The sequence below is a fragment of the Doryrhamphus excisus genome, linkage group LG16 (genome assembly GCF_037039965.1).
Source record: "Doryrhamphus excisus strain RoL-2023G ecotype Guam linkage group LG16, RoL_Dexc_Guam_v1.1, whole genome shotgun sequence".
NCBI classification, from domain to species: Eukaryota; Metazoa; Chordata; class Actinopteri; order Syngnathiformes; family Syngnathidae; genus Doryrhamphus; species Doryrhamphus excisus.
The window spans coordinates 4,226,279-4,243,368 of NC_136372.1; the positions used below are offsets into that span (position 1 = coordinate 4,226,279).

General features: G+C 38.0%; 1 protein-coding gene across 1 annotated transcript in view; it reads right to left on the minus strand.

The window, feature by feature from the left end:
- The window catches only part of galr2b (galanin receptor 2b), a 126,341-nt gene that overhangs the window by 60,178 nt on the left and 49,073 nt on the right, over nucleotides 1-17,090 (minus strand). The window contains exon 4 of the mRNA XM_078797466.1: nucleotides 628-672. The gene's annotated coding sequence lies outside the window, so the exon portion shown is untranslated. The remainder of the gene's footprint in view (nucleotides 1-627; nucleotides 673-17,090) is intronic.

Below are 17,090 nucleotides of genomic sequence, written 5' to 3' on the forward strand. Positions count from 1 at the left end.
TTGAGTGTTTAGTACAAAATGTAGCACATTTTATTTATATTCAAAAAGCACACTTTTACATTGTTGTTAGTGAAAGGTGTCCCTTTTTGTCACAATTGGTGGAGCCCAGGATATAAATGGTAGAGTCCCATCTGTCTACTCCTACTATGTAATTGTCAGTGAACAAGGAAGTAGCCTGCTAGCGAACAAACATGGCTTACCGTGTCTTTTTCACTTTTGTGAGCGTGTCCATGTAAGACGCTTGCCTATTTTTTTCACTTTTGTCAGAGAAATTTGGTTTGAGCCACAATGAACCCACCCTCGAATGTAAATGGTGGCTAGTAAGTAGCCTGCTAGCTAGCAATAGATGGACAAATACAAATACTGTATACAACTTTTTTCATCACTTTTGGTAGAAAACTGCATCTTCTTTTCTTAAACCCAAGAGTAAAAATATGGTACAGTCCTGTCATCCTACACCTTCCATCATAAACCAGGAAAGTCCCTGATTATTTTTGTCATTTGAGCCCCAATGCGCCCACCAAATGGTAGAGTCAAATGTGTCTAAATCTGAGCATAACATTCTCCATGGAAGTAGTCCAAAAATAACATTAACATTTTTTTCTCACTTTTGTTCGGTAAATGTACCTTCTTTTCTTGGCCTTTGTGTCACAACAGAATCCTTTCTTCCACCTATGGAAATAAAAAAAAAATGGTACAGTCATTTTGTGCATTCCTCCACAAACCAGGAAGTAGCCTGTGAGCTAACAAAGATGAACAAATGGACAAAGAAACACAAATAGGGCATGTCACAATTCTTTCACGCTAGAACTCCCGTCTCAGAATGAAAAATTGTATTTCTTACGTCTTTCTCCAGACATAAGTCTTCCTGTTCGCAAATTTGTGCCCTGTTGTTTGAGCCAAAATGGCCCCCACATGTAGAGGCCCTTAACCCTACCAGGAAGTAGCCTGCTAGCTAACAAATAGATGGATAAGCAAACACAAACACGACATGTAACACTTTTTTCTCCTTTGTTAGCTAAATGTACCTACATTTCTTGGCATTTGGGTCACGATAAAACTATTTTCTTCAACCACAAATTTAAAAAAAAATGGTACGATCCTGTCATCTTATGTCATAATCAGGAAGTAGCTTGTTAGCTAACAAACAGATGCAGAAAACACAAATATGCACTTTAGAATATTTGCTATTTGGTGAGTAACAGTAAAACCATTTCCAGGAAGTAGCCTGCTAGCTAACAAATAGATTGATAAGGAAACACAAACACAGCATGTAATTTTTTTCACCTTTGTTAGCGAAATGTACCTTCATTTCTTGGCATTTGAGTCACAATAAAACCATTTTCTTCACCCACAAATTAAAAAAAATGGTACGGTCCTGTCATCTTATGTCATAATCAGGAAGTAGCTTGCTAGCTAACAAACAGATGCAGAAAACACAAATATGCACTTTACAATGTTTGCAATTTGGTGTGAGAGTAACAGTAAAACCATTTCCAGGAAGTAGCCTGCTAGCTAACAAATAGATGGATAAGCAAACACAAACACGGCATGTAACATTCTTTTCACCTTTGTTAGCTAAATGTGCCTTCATTTCTTGGCATTTGAGTCACGATAAAGCCATTTTCTTCACCCACAAATTAAAAAAAAAAATGGTACGGTCCTGTCATCTTATGTCATGAATCAGGAAGTAGCTTGCTAGCTAACAAACAGATGCAGAAAACACAAATATGCACTTTACAATGTTTGCAATTTGGTGTGAGAGTAACAGTAAAACCATTTCCAGGAAGTAGCCTGCTAGCTAACAAATAGATGGATAAGCAAACACAAACACGGCATGTAACATTCTTTTCACCTTTGTTAGCTAAATGTGCCTTCATTTCTTGGCATTTGAGTCACGATAAAGCCATTTTCTTCACCCACAAATTAAAAAAAAAAATGGTACGGTCCTGTCATCTTATGTCATGAATCAGGAAGTAGCCTGCTCGCTAACAAATAGATGGCAGGGGCAACATCCTTTTCACTTATTCCGGCTGAATTTGTTATTGTCAAAGTCGGGCGTATGTAATCGGCGAATCCATTTGTCAGATGTAAATAAAACAGATGAAAGGAGAGTTAAACAATCTAGTGTCATCATATAACACAAGGCCCCCATGATGGAATGTGTCACAATGGAGGCCGTCAATGAGATGTCCTGTAATGTGGTCTCCCACTTCTTTTCTCTCCTGCATGCATAAACGCTTTTGTTTATAAATCAGCCTCTTTGCCAGTCAGCTGTTCGCTCCTGCAAATAAAGCGGCATTATGTCAATTTGCCCGAGGCGCTACTAAGCGTCCTCTGAGATCGGGACTTCCATCTAATATTACCCTCTAATGAAATCAAACAGGGCCCACCCCACCCCTCCTCCATTACAAAAGCTTTGAGCAATCTGAAGTCCACCTCTTTTGTTTAGTTTTTTTTTTTCCTGTCTCGGGTAACAAACATGAACATGCATATGAAAAGACATCACATATGTCATTAAGATGGCACCAGGAAACGCTGCCAGTTTTGCCAAGAAGCAATTTCAAGCATTGATAGAACAGCTGAGCAGATTTTTTTTTTAATGTGTGTGTTTTTGTTTCAGCACATTTTATGTACAACAAATGCTGAAGTCCAGACGCTCTAATTATGACGATTCAGCGTCCATATTCATAGAAAAAAATATATATCTTTTAAAATATTCTACCATATCTTACTTATTGTGTGGAAATATGGTGTAATAACTATAAAAGCAATCTTCACTCGCTAAATGTACTGCAAAAAAAAAGGTCAGTAAGGATAATTCATAATGCCGCCTACAGAGAACATACTAAGTCCTTATTTCTAAAATCACAAATACGAGTTTTGGGGATTTAAAAAAAAGCACAAAAAGCCAAAGAAAAAGCAAAACACTTGCTGATCTGAGGTTCAAACTGCCACCAAGTGTGTTGACTTCACATGTATGCACCTTGGAGGTGTCTGAGGTTCTTTTATACACTACCGCTCAAAAGTTTGGGATCACTTGGAAACATTTTTTTTGGCCAGTCTGAGATATGGCTTTTTTTTTTTGGGCGGTCCAGCATCCTGAAGTCGCCGTTGTTTGCCGGGTACTATTTAGTGCAGCTGCCAAGTGACGACCTTAAACTACAGACATTCAGATATTTGTCTTCTTGCAAAGTGGTGCATCGTTTTTGTGTCCTTGTTAGACCCAGTTTGTGCTGCTCTCTGAAGGGAATAATTAACAACATGGTAAGAGATTTTAGTTTTAGTTTTAGATTTTTAGATGGCTTTTCTAATAATCTTTTAGCCTTATAAAATGATGAACTTGGATTAGCAGCCATACCAGGAAATTGATGCAGAGGACTGACAGTTGTTGATAGTAGGCCTCTATGCAAAAATGTACATCGTTCTTTCAAAATCATCTGATTCAATTTAATTGTTTGTGACATGGAAAAAAAATAGTTTGTGAAATGCATGAAAATTAGTTTTTCTTTGGAAAACAAAGAAATATGCAAGTGAGCCCAAACTTTTGAGCGTTTGTGTACATAAAATCTGATGATTTTCAATGTGGTCCAGACACTATTGCATTTCACTAATTCAGTACAAACATGGATGAACTGATGCACGATATATAATATATATAAAATCCCACTGTGTGGTGCTCTAAAGGAAGCGATGTGCAAAGCATGCTGTATGCATGAATAAAAAAAAAAAAATAACAGCAATGGTGCAGTAACGTTTACAGGCATTAAACCCACTGTGGGTGTAATTTATATTAAAAAGAATCATCATGATTCTTCATCTCTCGCCTGCAATTACCAGCACATAGGTGTGTGTCTATGTGTGTGTATTGTATAGGCAGCGGGGCAGCTTATCTGAGCACAAAGTGAAGAGAGCTCTAAGATGCTCATATGAAAGGCGGCATGCATTCTTATTATTATCAATGCGGCAGCACGTGATCAACACTTGATGCTCATCTCGCACTTAAATACTTTGATTTCATGAATATGAAAGGCGGCACACAATAGGAGAGGTTTCCGCTCTATAAGTGCAATCTGATGTGGGGTTATTTAAAAAAATAATCATAAATAGGAAAAAGAATGAAGGCAGCTTTTCACACATGAGGCTCAATGTTTGGAGAGAGCAAAGGAGGAATAAACTGATGTGTGTGTGGAATTGACCAATAGGGGCTGACATCTTAGGTGGGGCATATTCGGTTTTTCAAGGGTCAAAAAATAAGTTATTACATAAATATTATCACATAGAAGTAAGTACGTTATGGTTTATTACAGAACTAGAACTTTAAGGGAACATATTATGCTCATTTCCGACCCTTTGTATTGAGTTGTAATGAGTTGTGGACTCCTACATACAATAACCCGTGGGGAAAGCTTTTTAGATCTTCCAGATTCTGCACCTCTTTCTGCTGTGTTTCCACAGAATTCTTGATTCCTGGTCTGTTTAATTTACTCCACCCTCTAGGTACGCCCATTCCGCTGTATTTGGTCACAGTCCCAAGCGCTCCCGAGGACTTCCAGACAGCTGCCGAGCTCATTTTGTGTGAGTACTTCCACAAACATTCATTCTCGACGTACGCCATTCTGTTTTGGTGACCAATTTTGAAAGATGCTATTTAATTAACCTCCATAAACTGTAATTAAAACAAAAACTATATAGTAATATTAAAAATTACTAGGTACGCCCATTCCGCTGTGTTTGGTCACAGTACCAAGCGCTCCTGAGGACTTCCAGACAGCTGCCGAGCTCATTTTGTCCCATTACTTCCACATTCATTCTCGACGTATGGACACATATATAATAAAACGGGCAATAAAAACCCTTTATGCTAATTAACAAGCCAATTTAAAGCAATAACTGAAGGATAAGCAACTACAGACTAATTCACACTTGCCATTCTGTGTTTTCAAGGTGACCAATCTTGAAAGATGCTATTTAAATAACAATAATTATGTTCATATGGAAGGAATGTTAAGTCAAAACCTCAATAAAATATAATTCAAACAAAAAGTATATAGTAATGTTAAAAATTACCAGGTACGCCCATTCCGCTGTGTTTGGTCACAGTACCAAGCGCTCCTGAGGACTTCCAGACAGCTGCCGAGCTCATTTTGTCTGATTAAGTCAAAACCTCAATATATCTCATCTTATATATAGTAATATATCTTATATATAGTAATATTAATATTAAAAATGAATATTAAAAATTACTATTACCATTCCGCTGTGTTTGGTCACAGTCCCAAGCGCTCCCGAGGACTTCCAGACAGCTGCCGAGCTCATTTTGTCTGATTAAGTCAAAACCTCAATATATCTTATCTTATATATAGTAATATATCTTATATATAGTAATATTAATATTAAAAATGAATATTAAAAATTACTATTACCATTCCGATGTGTTTGGTCACAGTCCCAAGCGCTCCTGAGGACTTCCAGACAGCTGCCGAGCTCATTTTGTCTGATTAAGTCAAAACCTCAATATATCTTATATATAGTAATATATCTTATATATAGTAATATTAATATTAAAAATGAATATTAAAAATTACTATTACAATTCCGCTGTGTTTGGTCACAGTCCCAAGCGCTCCCGAGGACTTCCAGACAGCTGCCGAGCTCATTTTGTCTGATTAAGTCAAAACCTCAATATATCTTTTCTTATATATAGTAATATATCTTATATATAGTAATATTAATATTAAAAATGAATATTAAAAATTACTATTACAATTCCGCTGTGTTTGGTCACAGTCCCAAGCGCTCCCAAGGACTTCCAGACAGCTGCCGAGCTCATTTTGTCTGATTAAGTCAAAACCTCAATATATCTTATCTTATATATAGTAATATATCTTATATATAGTAATATTAATATTAAAAATAATTTTAAAAATTAATATTAAAAATTACTATTACCATTCCGCTGTGTTTGGTCACAGTCCCAAGCGCTCCTGAGGACTTCCAGACAGCTGCCGAGCTCATTTTGTCTGATTAAGTCAAAACCTCAATATATCTTATCTTATATATAGTAATATATCTTATATATAGTAATATTAATATTAAAAATGAATATTAAAAATTACTATTACCATTCCGCTGTGTTTGGTCACAGTACCAAGCGCTCCCGAGGACTTCCAGACAGCTGCCGAGCTCATTTTGTCTGATTAAGTCAAAACCTCAATATATCTTATCTTATATATAGTAATATATCTTATATATAGTAATATTAATATTAAAAATGAATATTGAAAATTACTATTACCATTCCGCTGTGTTTGGTCACAGTACCAAGCGCTCCTGAGGACTTCCAGACAGCTGCCGAGCTCATTTTGTCTGATTAAGTCAAAACCTCAATATATCTTATCTTATATATAGTAATATATCTTATATATAGTAATATTAATATTAAAAATGAATATTAAAAATTACTATTACAATTCTGCTGTGTTTGGTCACAGTCCCAAGCGCTCCCGAGGACTTCCAGACAGCTGCCGAGCTCATTTTGTCTGATTAAGTCAAAACCTCAATATATCTTATCTTATATATAGTAATATATCTTATATATAGTAATATTAATATTAAAATTATTAAAAATGAATATTAAAAATTACTATTACCATTCCGCTGTGTTTGGTCACAGTCCCAAGCGCTCCCGAGGACTTCCAGACAGCTGCCGAGCTCATTTTGTCTGATTAAGTCAAAACCTCAATATATCTTATCTTATATATAGTAATATATCTTATATATAGTAATATTAATATTAAAAATGAATATTAAAAATTACTATTACCATTCCGATGTGTTTGGTCACAGTCCCAAGCGCTCCTGAGGACTTCCAGACAGCTGCCGAGCTCATTTTGTCTGATTAAGTCAAAACCTCAATAAACTATAAAACAAAAACTGTGTAGTAATATTAAAAATGATCTAAAATATTTATTCAAATATCACTGTAAAGTATGCTTAAAGGCATGTTTGTTATCACAAGTGATATAATGTTAGCACAAAAAGGACAAAGGTCTTTTTGGTGGATGGTTTTAGTTCTAGCTGAGAAAGTGTCGGAGACTCCTCTCTCACGGAGGCCCTACCAGGCCCGGCCAAGTAGACAGATGATGTTTGGTAGCAGGTGGGGATGGCTCTCCGCTGGGTCCACAGGTGCCGAACAGATGCCTCCGAGGTGAGGCGGAGCGGGCGCCAGCCATCCGGGGGAACGCTGGAGCCTCACGATTTTCTCTAACACAACAGCCCTCGCATCTGTTCGGCCTCTCTGGCGCGGTAATTAAACATGGCACCCGATTGGGGCGACACCGCGGACGCCGGAAAGCGATTGAACACTTTAAAAAAATGTTTGTTTTTTTTTTACGTGATGTTTGAATGAGACAAAGTCGGCGTGTTAGCGTACAGGAGATAAACTAAACTGTAACGTATAACGACTTGGTGTCATAATTGCTACTTGGAGGAGTCATAATTACAGCGTGCAGCCATCAGATTAAAAAAAAAAAAAAAAAAAGAAGAGCAGATAAAACGGGAAGACGGAACAGCTAATGGAAATGTGTTTGGAGACGACCAGCTCCTAATAAGTCATTTTGCCTAATAAACTATAACCGATTTAATCTGCACCTTATCAGGCCAAGATTTCACCACTTTCCCTTTTTAATTGGCTATTTTGTAATCCCGATTCCCAACAGAGGGGCCGGGCCCGCCTGAGTCTCCTGAGAGTGGCCATGAAATCGGTTTGAAACACTGTGTCAATCTCATTCTGGAGTGGCCATCTGGCCAAGGGGGGGCCCGTCGGGCGGCACATTTACACAATATCGCCGTGCAAATTTCATCGAGACTTCCTCAAAACTAATCATTAACATCATTATGCAACACAAAGAGTTGAACTAAGCTGGTCTTATAATTAATGTCGTGGAACAACCTGTTCATTCTTATTAATACACTATATAAAATTTGACCCCCACAAGGGCTACTTATTGTTGACATAAACTTTCATTCATTCATTCATTTTCTACCGCTTATCCACACGAGGGTCACGGGGGTGGCTGGAGCCTATCCCAGCTGTCTTCAGGCAAGAGGCGGGGTACACCCTGGACTGGTCGCCAGTCCATCCAATCATAGGGCACATATAGACAAACAACCATTCACACTCACATTCATACCTATGGACAATTTGGAGTCGCTAATTAACCTAGCATGTTTTTGGAATGTGAGAGGAAACCGGAGTATGGCCGAGGGTGGAATCGAACTCGGGTCTCCTAGCTGTGAGGCCTGTGCGCTAACCACTCTACATCGTGCAGCCCCTTTTATTTCCTTTTATTTACAAATTTGGATAATAAGAGTTTAAAAGTCAATATAGGGGTGTTATTTCATGTCTAGAGGGCTCTAAGGTTTATCACAGGGCACATATAGACAAACAACCATTCACATTCATACCTATGGACAATTTGGGGTCGCTAATTAACCTAGCGTGTTTTTGGAATGTGGGATGAAACCGGAGTACCCGTAGAAAACCCACGCATGCACGGGGAGAACATGCAAACTCCACACAGAGATGGCCGAGGGTGGAATTGAACTCGGGTCTCCTATTTGTGAAGCCTGTGTGCTAACCACTTTGTATACCGTGCAGCCCCTAAAAGGTTTTATTTCCTTTAATTTACAAATTTGGGTAATAAGAGTTTAAAAGTCAATATAGGGGTGTTATTTCATGTCTAGAGGGCTCTAATTATGCTTAAATATTCATTCATTTTCTACCGCTTATCCACACGAGGGTCGCCAGGGTGCTGGAGCCTATCCCAGCTGTTTTCAGGCGAGAGGCGGGGTAAAACCCTGGACTGGTCGCCAGTCCAGCCAATCACAGGGCACATATAGACAAACAACCATTCACACTCACATTCATACCTATGGACAATTTGGAGTCGCTAATTAACCTAGCATGTTTTTGGAATGTGGGAGGAAACCGGAGTACCCGGAGAAAACCCACGCATGCACGGCAAGAACATGCAAACTCCACACAGAGATGGCCGAGGGTGGAATTGAACCCTGGTCTCCTAGCTGCGCTAACCACTCGCCCACCGTGCCGCCATCGACATAAACTTATTCCATTAAATATAGTACAAATTTGCTCAAGTATAAACAATAGAACAGTCAAAATATAATGAAAAAACACCTCAAATTAGTGTTTCAGTTGACAAAGAAAACAGTTTGTAATCGTTCTAATGTGAGTCGGTGTTTAATTATGCGTTTCGATTATGCCGAGGGCCAATAAAGAGCCGCAAATCGCCCCCGGGCCAGACTTTGGACACGCCTGGTATGACAGGCTAAACAAACATGGCATGCGACGAGGCTCCGTTTAACCATCTTGAATTAATGAATTAATTAGATGTTAATTAAACACCACCGGCTGAAAATGGAGTCATTACACTTTCATTTGTTTCAGGAATTTTTTAATGAATCTTATTGGCGGTGTAATAATTCCATGCAAAGCCCAACACAAATATATTTCCCAGGTAGTTCAGGGAGAACCTTGTCTGAGCTACAAATAAACGAGTATAAATTCCCTCTATTCATTAGACTACATCAGCCAGGGAGGGGGGGTACGGTAGGAATTCTGGGATCATTGAAGGAATATTGCTGTGGGTCCCGCTTAATTAATTCATACACCCCACAAAGATTTTTATGGGCCTCAGCGGCTGCAGGCCCCTAATATCGTGCAAGTATAACGGCACTGTAGTGGCTTTGGATTATTAAAACACTTAGGCGGATGTTAAATCAGGCTTTTATTTATCTAATCATACAGAGGCCTCTTATGAATATTTGCACTAAGAATAATGTTTAATTTAGAGTAGTCGTGTTCAATAATAACATCGTAGTGAAGGGTTTCCCTTTCAACTTTTTAAGCTCAGTTATTCCGTCTTCACAATGGCTTCCCGTGTAAATGAAAAACATGTAGTTCCAATTATTTTTTTTTTGGGTGCAAAATATTTTTTGTATAATAAAACCTCTGAAAAATCTTGGCTAGCTTCCAAAAAGTCCAACTCTAACCAAAACGTACTCAAACCAAAACAAATTTTCCCATAGGAAATCATGTAAATCCAATTAATTTGTCCCAGAAAGCCAAAAATGTTACATTTTTATAGTTTATAGTATTTTTATAGTATTTATAGTATTATATATTTTTATAGTATTTTTAATATTTAGTAGCATAATATTTTTTAATAGTATTTTTATAGTATAGTACACTCAGAAAACACTTATAAAGTATAAATGCATACAAACATGTAACTGTGTTAGTTAACAAAGAACTACAGTCAACCGCCGATGACATCATAAACGAGTGACGGAGCTTACTTCTGTTTCCTGTTTCCATGCATTAGCAAGCTAATAGACTGCTAATTAGGAGGTTTTGTGCTAAAAACAATACATTAAGAACACAGTTAGACTAATGCAGACATCGTGTACGCTAACCGGAAAAATGTTGGCGTAATTTTTTTATGCTAACTGCTACTGTATGTGCTTTTGACAGGTGTTTTTTAATGTCAATTTAAAAATTTTGCCACATAAAGATACGAGAAAAATGAAAATTTTCATCAAATACAAATACGCCGCTTATGGTCGTGGGTATGCTGGAGCCTATCCCAGCTGTCCTTGGGCAAGAGGTGGGGTACACTCTGGCCAGCCAATCACAGGGCACATATAGACAAACAACCATTCACACTCACATTCATACCTATGGACAATTTGGAGTCGCTAATTAACCTAGCATGTTTTTGGAATGTGGGAGGAAACCGGAGTACCCGGATAAAAAAAACCCACGCATGCACGGGGAGAACATGCAAACTCCACACAGAGATGGCCGAGGGTGGAATTGAACTCGGGTCTCCCATTTGTGAAGCCTGTGTGCTAACCACTTTGTACACCGTGCAGCCCCTAAAAGGTTTTATTTCCTTTTATTTACAAATGTGGGTAATAAGAGTTTAAAAGTCAATATAGGGGTGTTATTTCATGTTTAGAGGGCTCTAATAATGCTTAAATATTCATTCATTTTCTACCGCTTATCCTCACGAGGGTCGCCAGGGTGCTGGAGCCTATCCCAGCTGTCTTTGGGTGAGAGGAGGGGTACACCCTGGACTGGTGGCCAGCCAATCACAGGGCACATATAGACAAACAACCATTCACACTCACATAATTACTTGCTAATTAACCTAGCATGTTTTTGGAATGTAATATGTATTATGTATGTAGACAATGTCCATTGTAAGTTAAAATGCACCACAAATAATTATGCTGAGGCTACAGAGAGCCTTAAAAGTCCGTCATATACGTCACAGTCTCTGTTAAATACGGTTAACTAATCTCACCTGTCAGATAGCCGCCCAGGAAATTGTGGCCTCCGGTAGCAGTGGCAGTAAAATGAACAAAAATCAACCATAAAAACACCTTTAAAAAAAAAAAAAAAGTATATTTTTTTGCATATGTAAACAGGCTTTGCTTTAATGGTCTCCAGTTGATTTTTTTGCCCATTTGCATTCATTAACAACCCCCCCCCTGTGGTTCAGTGGGCGCCGGTTTAATGGCGGCCGAGGACGAGTTGAAGTGCAAGTGTTCACACACACAAACACGCGGTTAATAAAGCTGCTGCGTATTGTACGGTGGCGTCTTTTGTTGTTGGCACACAATGCCGACTCGACAATGTGACAGCATCACGGATGCATCGGCGGGCTCCAAAGGCGGGGGCGGGTGCGGGGTATTGTTATGTAAATGATTATTAATGAACTTCCAGCATGTAGCCAGTGTTAATGGAGATGCAGCAGGGAAATAGTAAGCGCAGTAAGTACTAATAAAATACAACCGTCGCTATTGGCTGTCATCGGTGTTAGTTATAACATCACATGCACGGCGTTCCTTCTGGATTACGTTGATGACGCAGCGGCGAGCGTCTAGCCAGCCCTAAATTGTTTTGGTCATGCCAAATTGTCAAGTAATTAAAATGCACACCTAGTGTTTTTTTTTCTTAAGTAAATGACAATGTCCTATCTTCATAAGACAGGTAAATAATAAAAAAAAAAAGCAACTTTAATTTCATTTCAGTGTGAGTGTCTCTTAACAAAAGAAAATGGAACATTTTTGTTCCAATTGCTGGTTAATTGGACGAGCGCTTGTGCTTACTTATCTTTGCAGCTCGCCTCATTCGGTTAAAGTGAGCGTTTGTAATTAAAGAAGAGAACTTTTCTGTTCAAAAGTATGCTTGATTTTTTTTTTTTTTTTTTTTGCCGTTTATTATTTGTTTGGGAGGTTTTTATGGTCGCTTGGAATCTGGTTTGGGAAGAACGTTAACCTGCAAAAGTGTCATATACATTCCAGGCCAGTAGTTGGCGATGTCATCTAATTCATTACCTTTATTCCGGTTAAAGGGAGTTGGGGGGCACACCTGTCTTTGGTTTGGAATTAGGGTTGTGTTTCCGTTTTCCTTAGACTACGGTTACCGGTGTGTTCTATGCATTCCGTTGCATATTTATTTTCCCGTTTCCTGAATTTTTTCTCTTGCAGTTTCCCGTTCTCCACCTCCAATGTTGAGTTTAACCTTTGCCGTGCCAAGAATCCTAGCATTCTTCCTTCTTTTCTTAATTAAAAACTAGTACAGAGGAACCTTGGTTAGTGCCATTAATCCGTTCAAGAAGGTCAGACGCTAACCAAAACATACTCTAACCAAAATAATGTCATCTAATTCATTACCTTGTTTTCCTTAGACTACGGTTACCGGTGTGTTCTATGCATTCCATTGCATATTTATTTTCCCGTTTCCTGATTTTATTCTCTTGCAGTTTCCCGTTATCCACCTCCAATGTTGAGTTTTCCTTAGCCGTGCCAAGAATCCTAGCATTCTTCCTTCTTTTCTTAATTAAAAACTAGTACAGAGGAACCTTGGTTAGTGCCATTAATCTGTTCAAGAAGGTCCGACGCTAACCAAAACATACTCTAACCAAAATAATGTCATCTAATTCATTACCTTGTTTTCCTTAGACTACGGTTACCTGTCTGTTCTATGCATTCTGTTGCATATTTATTTTCCCGTTTCCTGATTTTATTCTCTTGCAGTTTCCCGTTCTCCACCTCCAATGTTGAGTTTTCCTTAGCCGTGCTAAGAATCCTAGCATTCTTCCTTCTTTTCTTAATTAAAAACTAGTACAGAGGAACCTTGGTTAGTGCCATTAATCCGTTCAAGAAGGTCCGACGCTAACCAAAACATACTCTAACCAAAATAATGTCATCTAATTCATTACCTTGTTTTCCTTAGACTACGGTTACCGGTGTGTTCTATGCATTCCGTTGCATATTTATTTTCCCGTTTCCTGATTATTCTCTTGCAGCATTCTTCCTTCTTTTCTTAATAAAAAACTTTATTGATCCAACCTGCCACCATGTTCTTGCACACTTGGGTAATCCGACTCAAAGTACACTAGTACAGAGGAACCTTGGTTAGTGCCATTAATCCGTTCAAGAAGGTCCGACGCTAACCAAAACATACTCTAACCAAAATAAATTTTCCCATAAGAAACTTCCACACAAAACACATTTTTATAGTTTTACACACCAAAAACAATGTTTTATGCATTTACTACAATAAATGTACAACTATAAAAACCAGTTTTTTCCGTAACTGTTTAGTTACAGAGTTTAACTACAGAGTTAAGCAGTGATGACATCATAAACAGGGCGACTAGAGACTTCTAGTTCCTGTTTCCATGTAGCAAGATGCTAACAAAAATGTTCTGACAGTTGGATTCAAACAGTGTATTAATGACGCAGCAAGAAAATTAATTTAATAAAATTTACGCAAACCAAGTCAAAATTTTGACTTGAAATGCTAACCGGGGCTTCTGTTAACCAAGGTTCCACTGTACGTTTTCGACATGGTTTCATGCTAATGTAGGAGCAAACTGTTTGAAAAGCTAGTCCGATATTATATTACTACAGGAAATATAAATAATCCAACAAGAAACCCTCAGTTGTTTGCTTTAGTTGGTGTTTTCATCTCGCATGTTGTCAGCCTCTTAGCCTAATTTTACAACAAAATCAAGTGAAATATTTCAATAATCTTAACAAGCTGAATTAAAACAAATGATTCGGTTCTGTGTGGCGTTCCGCATGATTACGCTTCTGTTTCCCGGACGCTCGTCGTGAGACCAGTGGGCCCTGTTAATCCCATCTCTGTGCAAAATTGCAGCAATAAAAAGCACAAGCCGTGGCATCAAATTTCTCCATGGCGACGCTGCTGAAAAAAAAAATATCGATCCGCAGGCAAACAGTGATTGTTTCAGCAAAGACAGATCGCATTCAGAGATTCCCTCTGTTGTTCAGGGGAGAGACGTTAAGGTCGACGGCGGTATAAAAGCTTACGTTTGTGGCCAAGGCCGAAATTTAATTAACAGAGCAAACTGCGTCTGCTGCTTACGGCTCCTTGGAGAGAGCAGAGGACAAGACGTAGCTTTTGTAATGACTGCAATGGCTCAAGACTGGACTATAATATAGCACTGTATATACCGATATTATGAATTGACTGTCTTCTACTATACAACCAACTACTATAAAAGTATTACAAGGCAAGTGGTAGCATGATAATTGTTTTTGGTATTGGCAAAAATAAAGCCTTTTTTTGTTACATCACATATTAAAATGTCTGCTTATCGCATATGATCATTTTTATTTGATTTTTATTTGATTTATTCAGCAAAAACGGTTAAAAAATCGCAATTCAGATTTTCCTTATAGTTGTCGTTTTTTGGTGTTCAATTCAGGGGTGTCCAAAGTGTGGCCCGGGGCCCATTTTTAAAAACACAATAATTTTTTGGGCACATTCTAAAAATATAATTTAACAAGTAAATAAAAACAACACAGCAGGGGGAAAAAAATTTAAAAATTGGCTGTAATTTAAAAGAATAAAATCAAAACATTGAGAGAAAAAAGTAATCTTGTAATTTTACGAGAATAAAGTATTAGCATTGTGAAGAAAAATATAATTTTAGTAGTATAAAGTTTAAATATTTAAGAAATTATTTTAGTTGGAATGTTATGAAAAAAGAAGAAAAAAATTGGTATTTTGGTTGTGGAAACGACCAGTCCAGCGTGAGACAGCTGGGATAGGCTCCGGAATGCCCACGATATGCCCACGCAATATATATATATATATATATATATATATTTCAAATAATATATATATTTTTAAACCCTGGTTTAATTTCTACAATGTACCGTGGGCCAATAAAAAAAAAAATCTGGGCTGCAAATGGCACCCGGGTCCCACTTTGGACACCCGTCTTTTATGTGGACAGTTTAAAACATTAGCACGTTAGCCAAAGTATGCTAGCCAGCATCACTTTCAACTACTAGCTTTTGCATTGTTTTATATACATTAAATATACTTTGTTCGATACACTGTATACCAAAGTAAGGTATCAACAAACATTTTTTTTTTTTTTTTTTCGTCTTTCAGCGCTAGCATGCGTTATCCACTATTAGCTAGCTATGATACGAACCAAATCAAGCTAGGTTTCTTTGTGTTTCTTAGCCTTATAAATAAAAATACTTGGTGTTAAAATACTTAATTAGGTATATTTACATTGTATACATAATCCAGCATAATTTTCCATATGGGAAACAATAATGTTGTTCCTCCTTTTCCGTCCTTGTTGTCATGGAAATGCATCTGGCAAAGGCTAAAGCGGAGTTTAATTAGTGTAGATTTCCATTTTCCGTCTTGCGGATCACGTAATGTCTAAGGACGTCTAATAATGCAGACGGTGTGTGTTGTAATGACGCTTGATTGAATTAACACCTCACCTTTTGCTGATGGAAATAGACGACTGTTTGACCTTTTTTTTTTACGCCGCGATAACGCCTTGCAGAGCTTGGATGAAAAATAAAGTGCAATAACGCTCGGCACGCAGGTGGACTCTCAAAAGGTCTGCTTTGTTTGCTCTGGTGTTATTTGTGTTCCGGAAGGAACTAATAAGATTCACCGTCTGGACTTTGACTCTTCTTCTTAACAAACAAAAATCATAAATAAATAAAATGACAACAACAGAATCCTCACTTAGACTTAATGTCATATTCTTCCTAACCTTTTGTCTTTGTAATTGTTTTGATGCCATTAAGTGCAAAGCAGCAGCACCCCCCCCACCCAAAAAAAAAAAAAAAAAACTGCAGTAAACATTTTTTAAAGCCTAATTTGGCGGGAGACATGACAGGCCCAGTGGCAGTGTGCAACTCCAATTATGATAAGGATTAAGCACATGCAATCAAATGATAGAACACGATAGCGCGCCAAGATACAGTCGGCGAGCGAGCAATTAATTGGAGAAGCGTGCTGCAGCGCATTGCCTGCGAAAAAAAAAAAAAAAAACTTGTTTCAACGCTTCAATATGACTGATAAGTGTGAATTGGTCCCTGCGAAAGGAGGATTCTGAACAGGCATCCCAGAATAATCACTGACAAATAGATCGATTTTTTTTTTTTTGCCTGGGCTATGCCGATGTTTTTAGTACCTAGCATTAATTTTCTTGTGCTTAAAATTTGACAAAAATCAACAGATTTCAGTATACAGTAGCACCTCAGTTAAAGTCGACCTCAGTTAGCATGATTTTCGGTTAAGGTCGAAAATTTTTATTCAAATTTTCCCATTATCGTGTAATATGACGCTCGCCTTGTCGTGTTATTAATACATCGCATAATTCTTAATGTATTTTTTTTTTTAGCACAAATGTCCTTGTTAGCGTACTTAGCTTGCTAAAAAAAATGGCAACCGGAACTGGAACTCTTAAAAACAATTTTTTACAGGCTTCGCTACAAGTCTTAAAGCTATCCAGTCAGCCAGCTACAGATGTGGGAGTGCATAGGCTAACCTAGCATGATGTTTGCTAGCATTGTTGCTAATATTTATGTGTCCCACACTCCTTAATGTCACATTGTTGTATATGTTACATTGGGCTGCACGGCGGATAAGTGGTTAGCGCGGAGACCTCACAGCTATGAGACCAGGGTTCAATTCCACCCCCGGC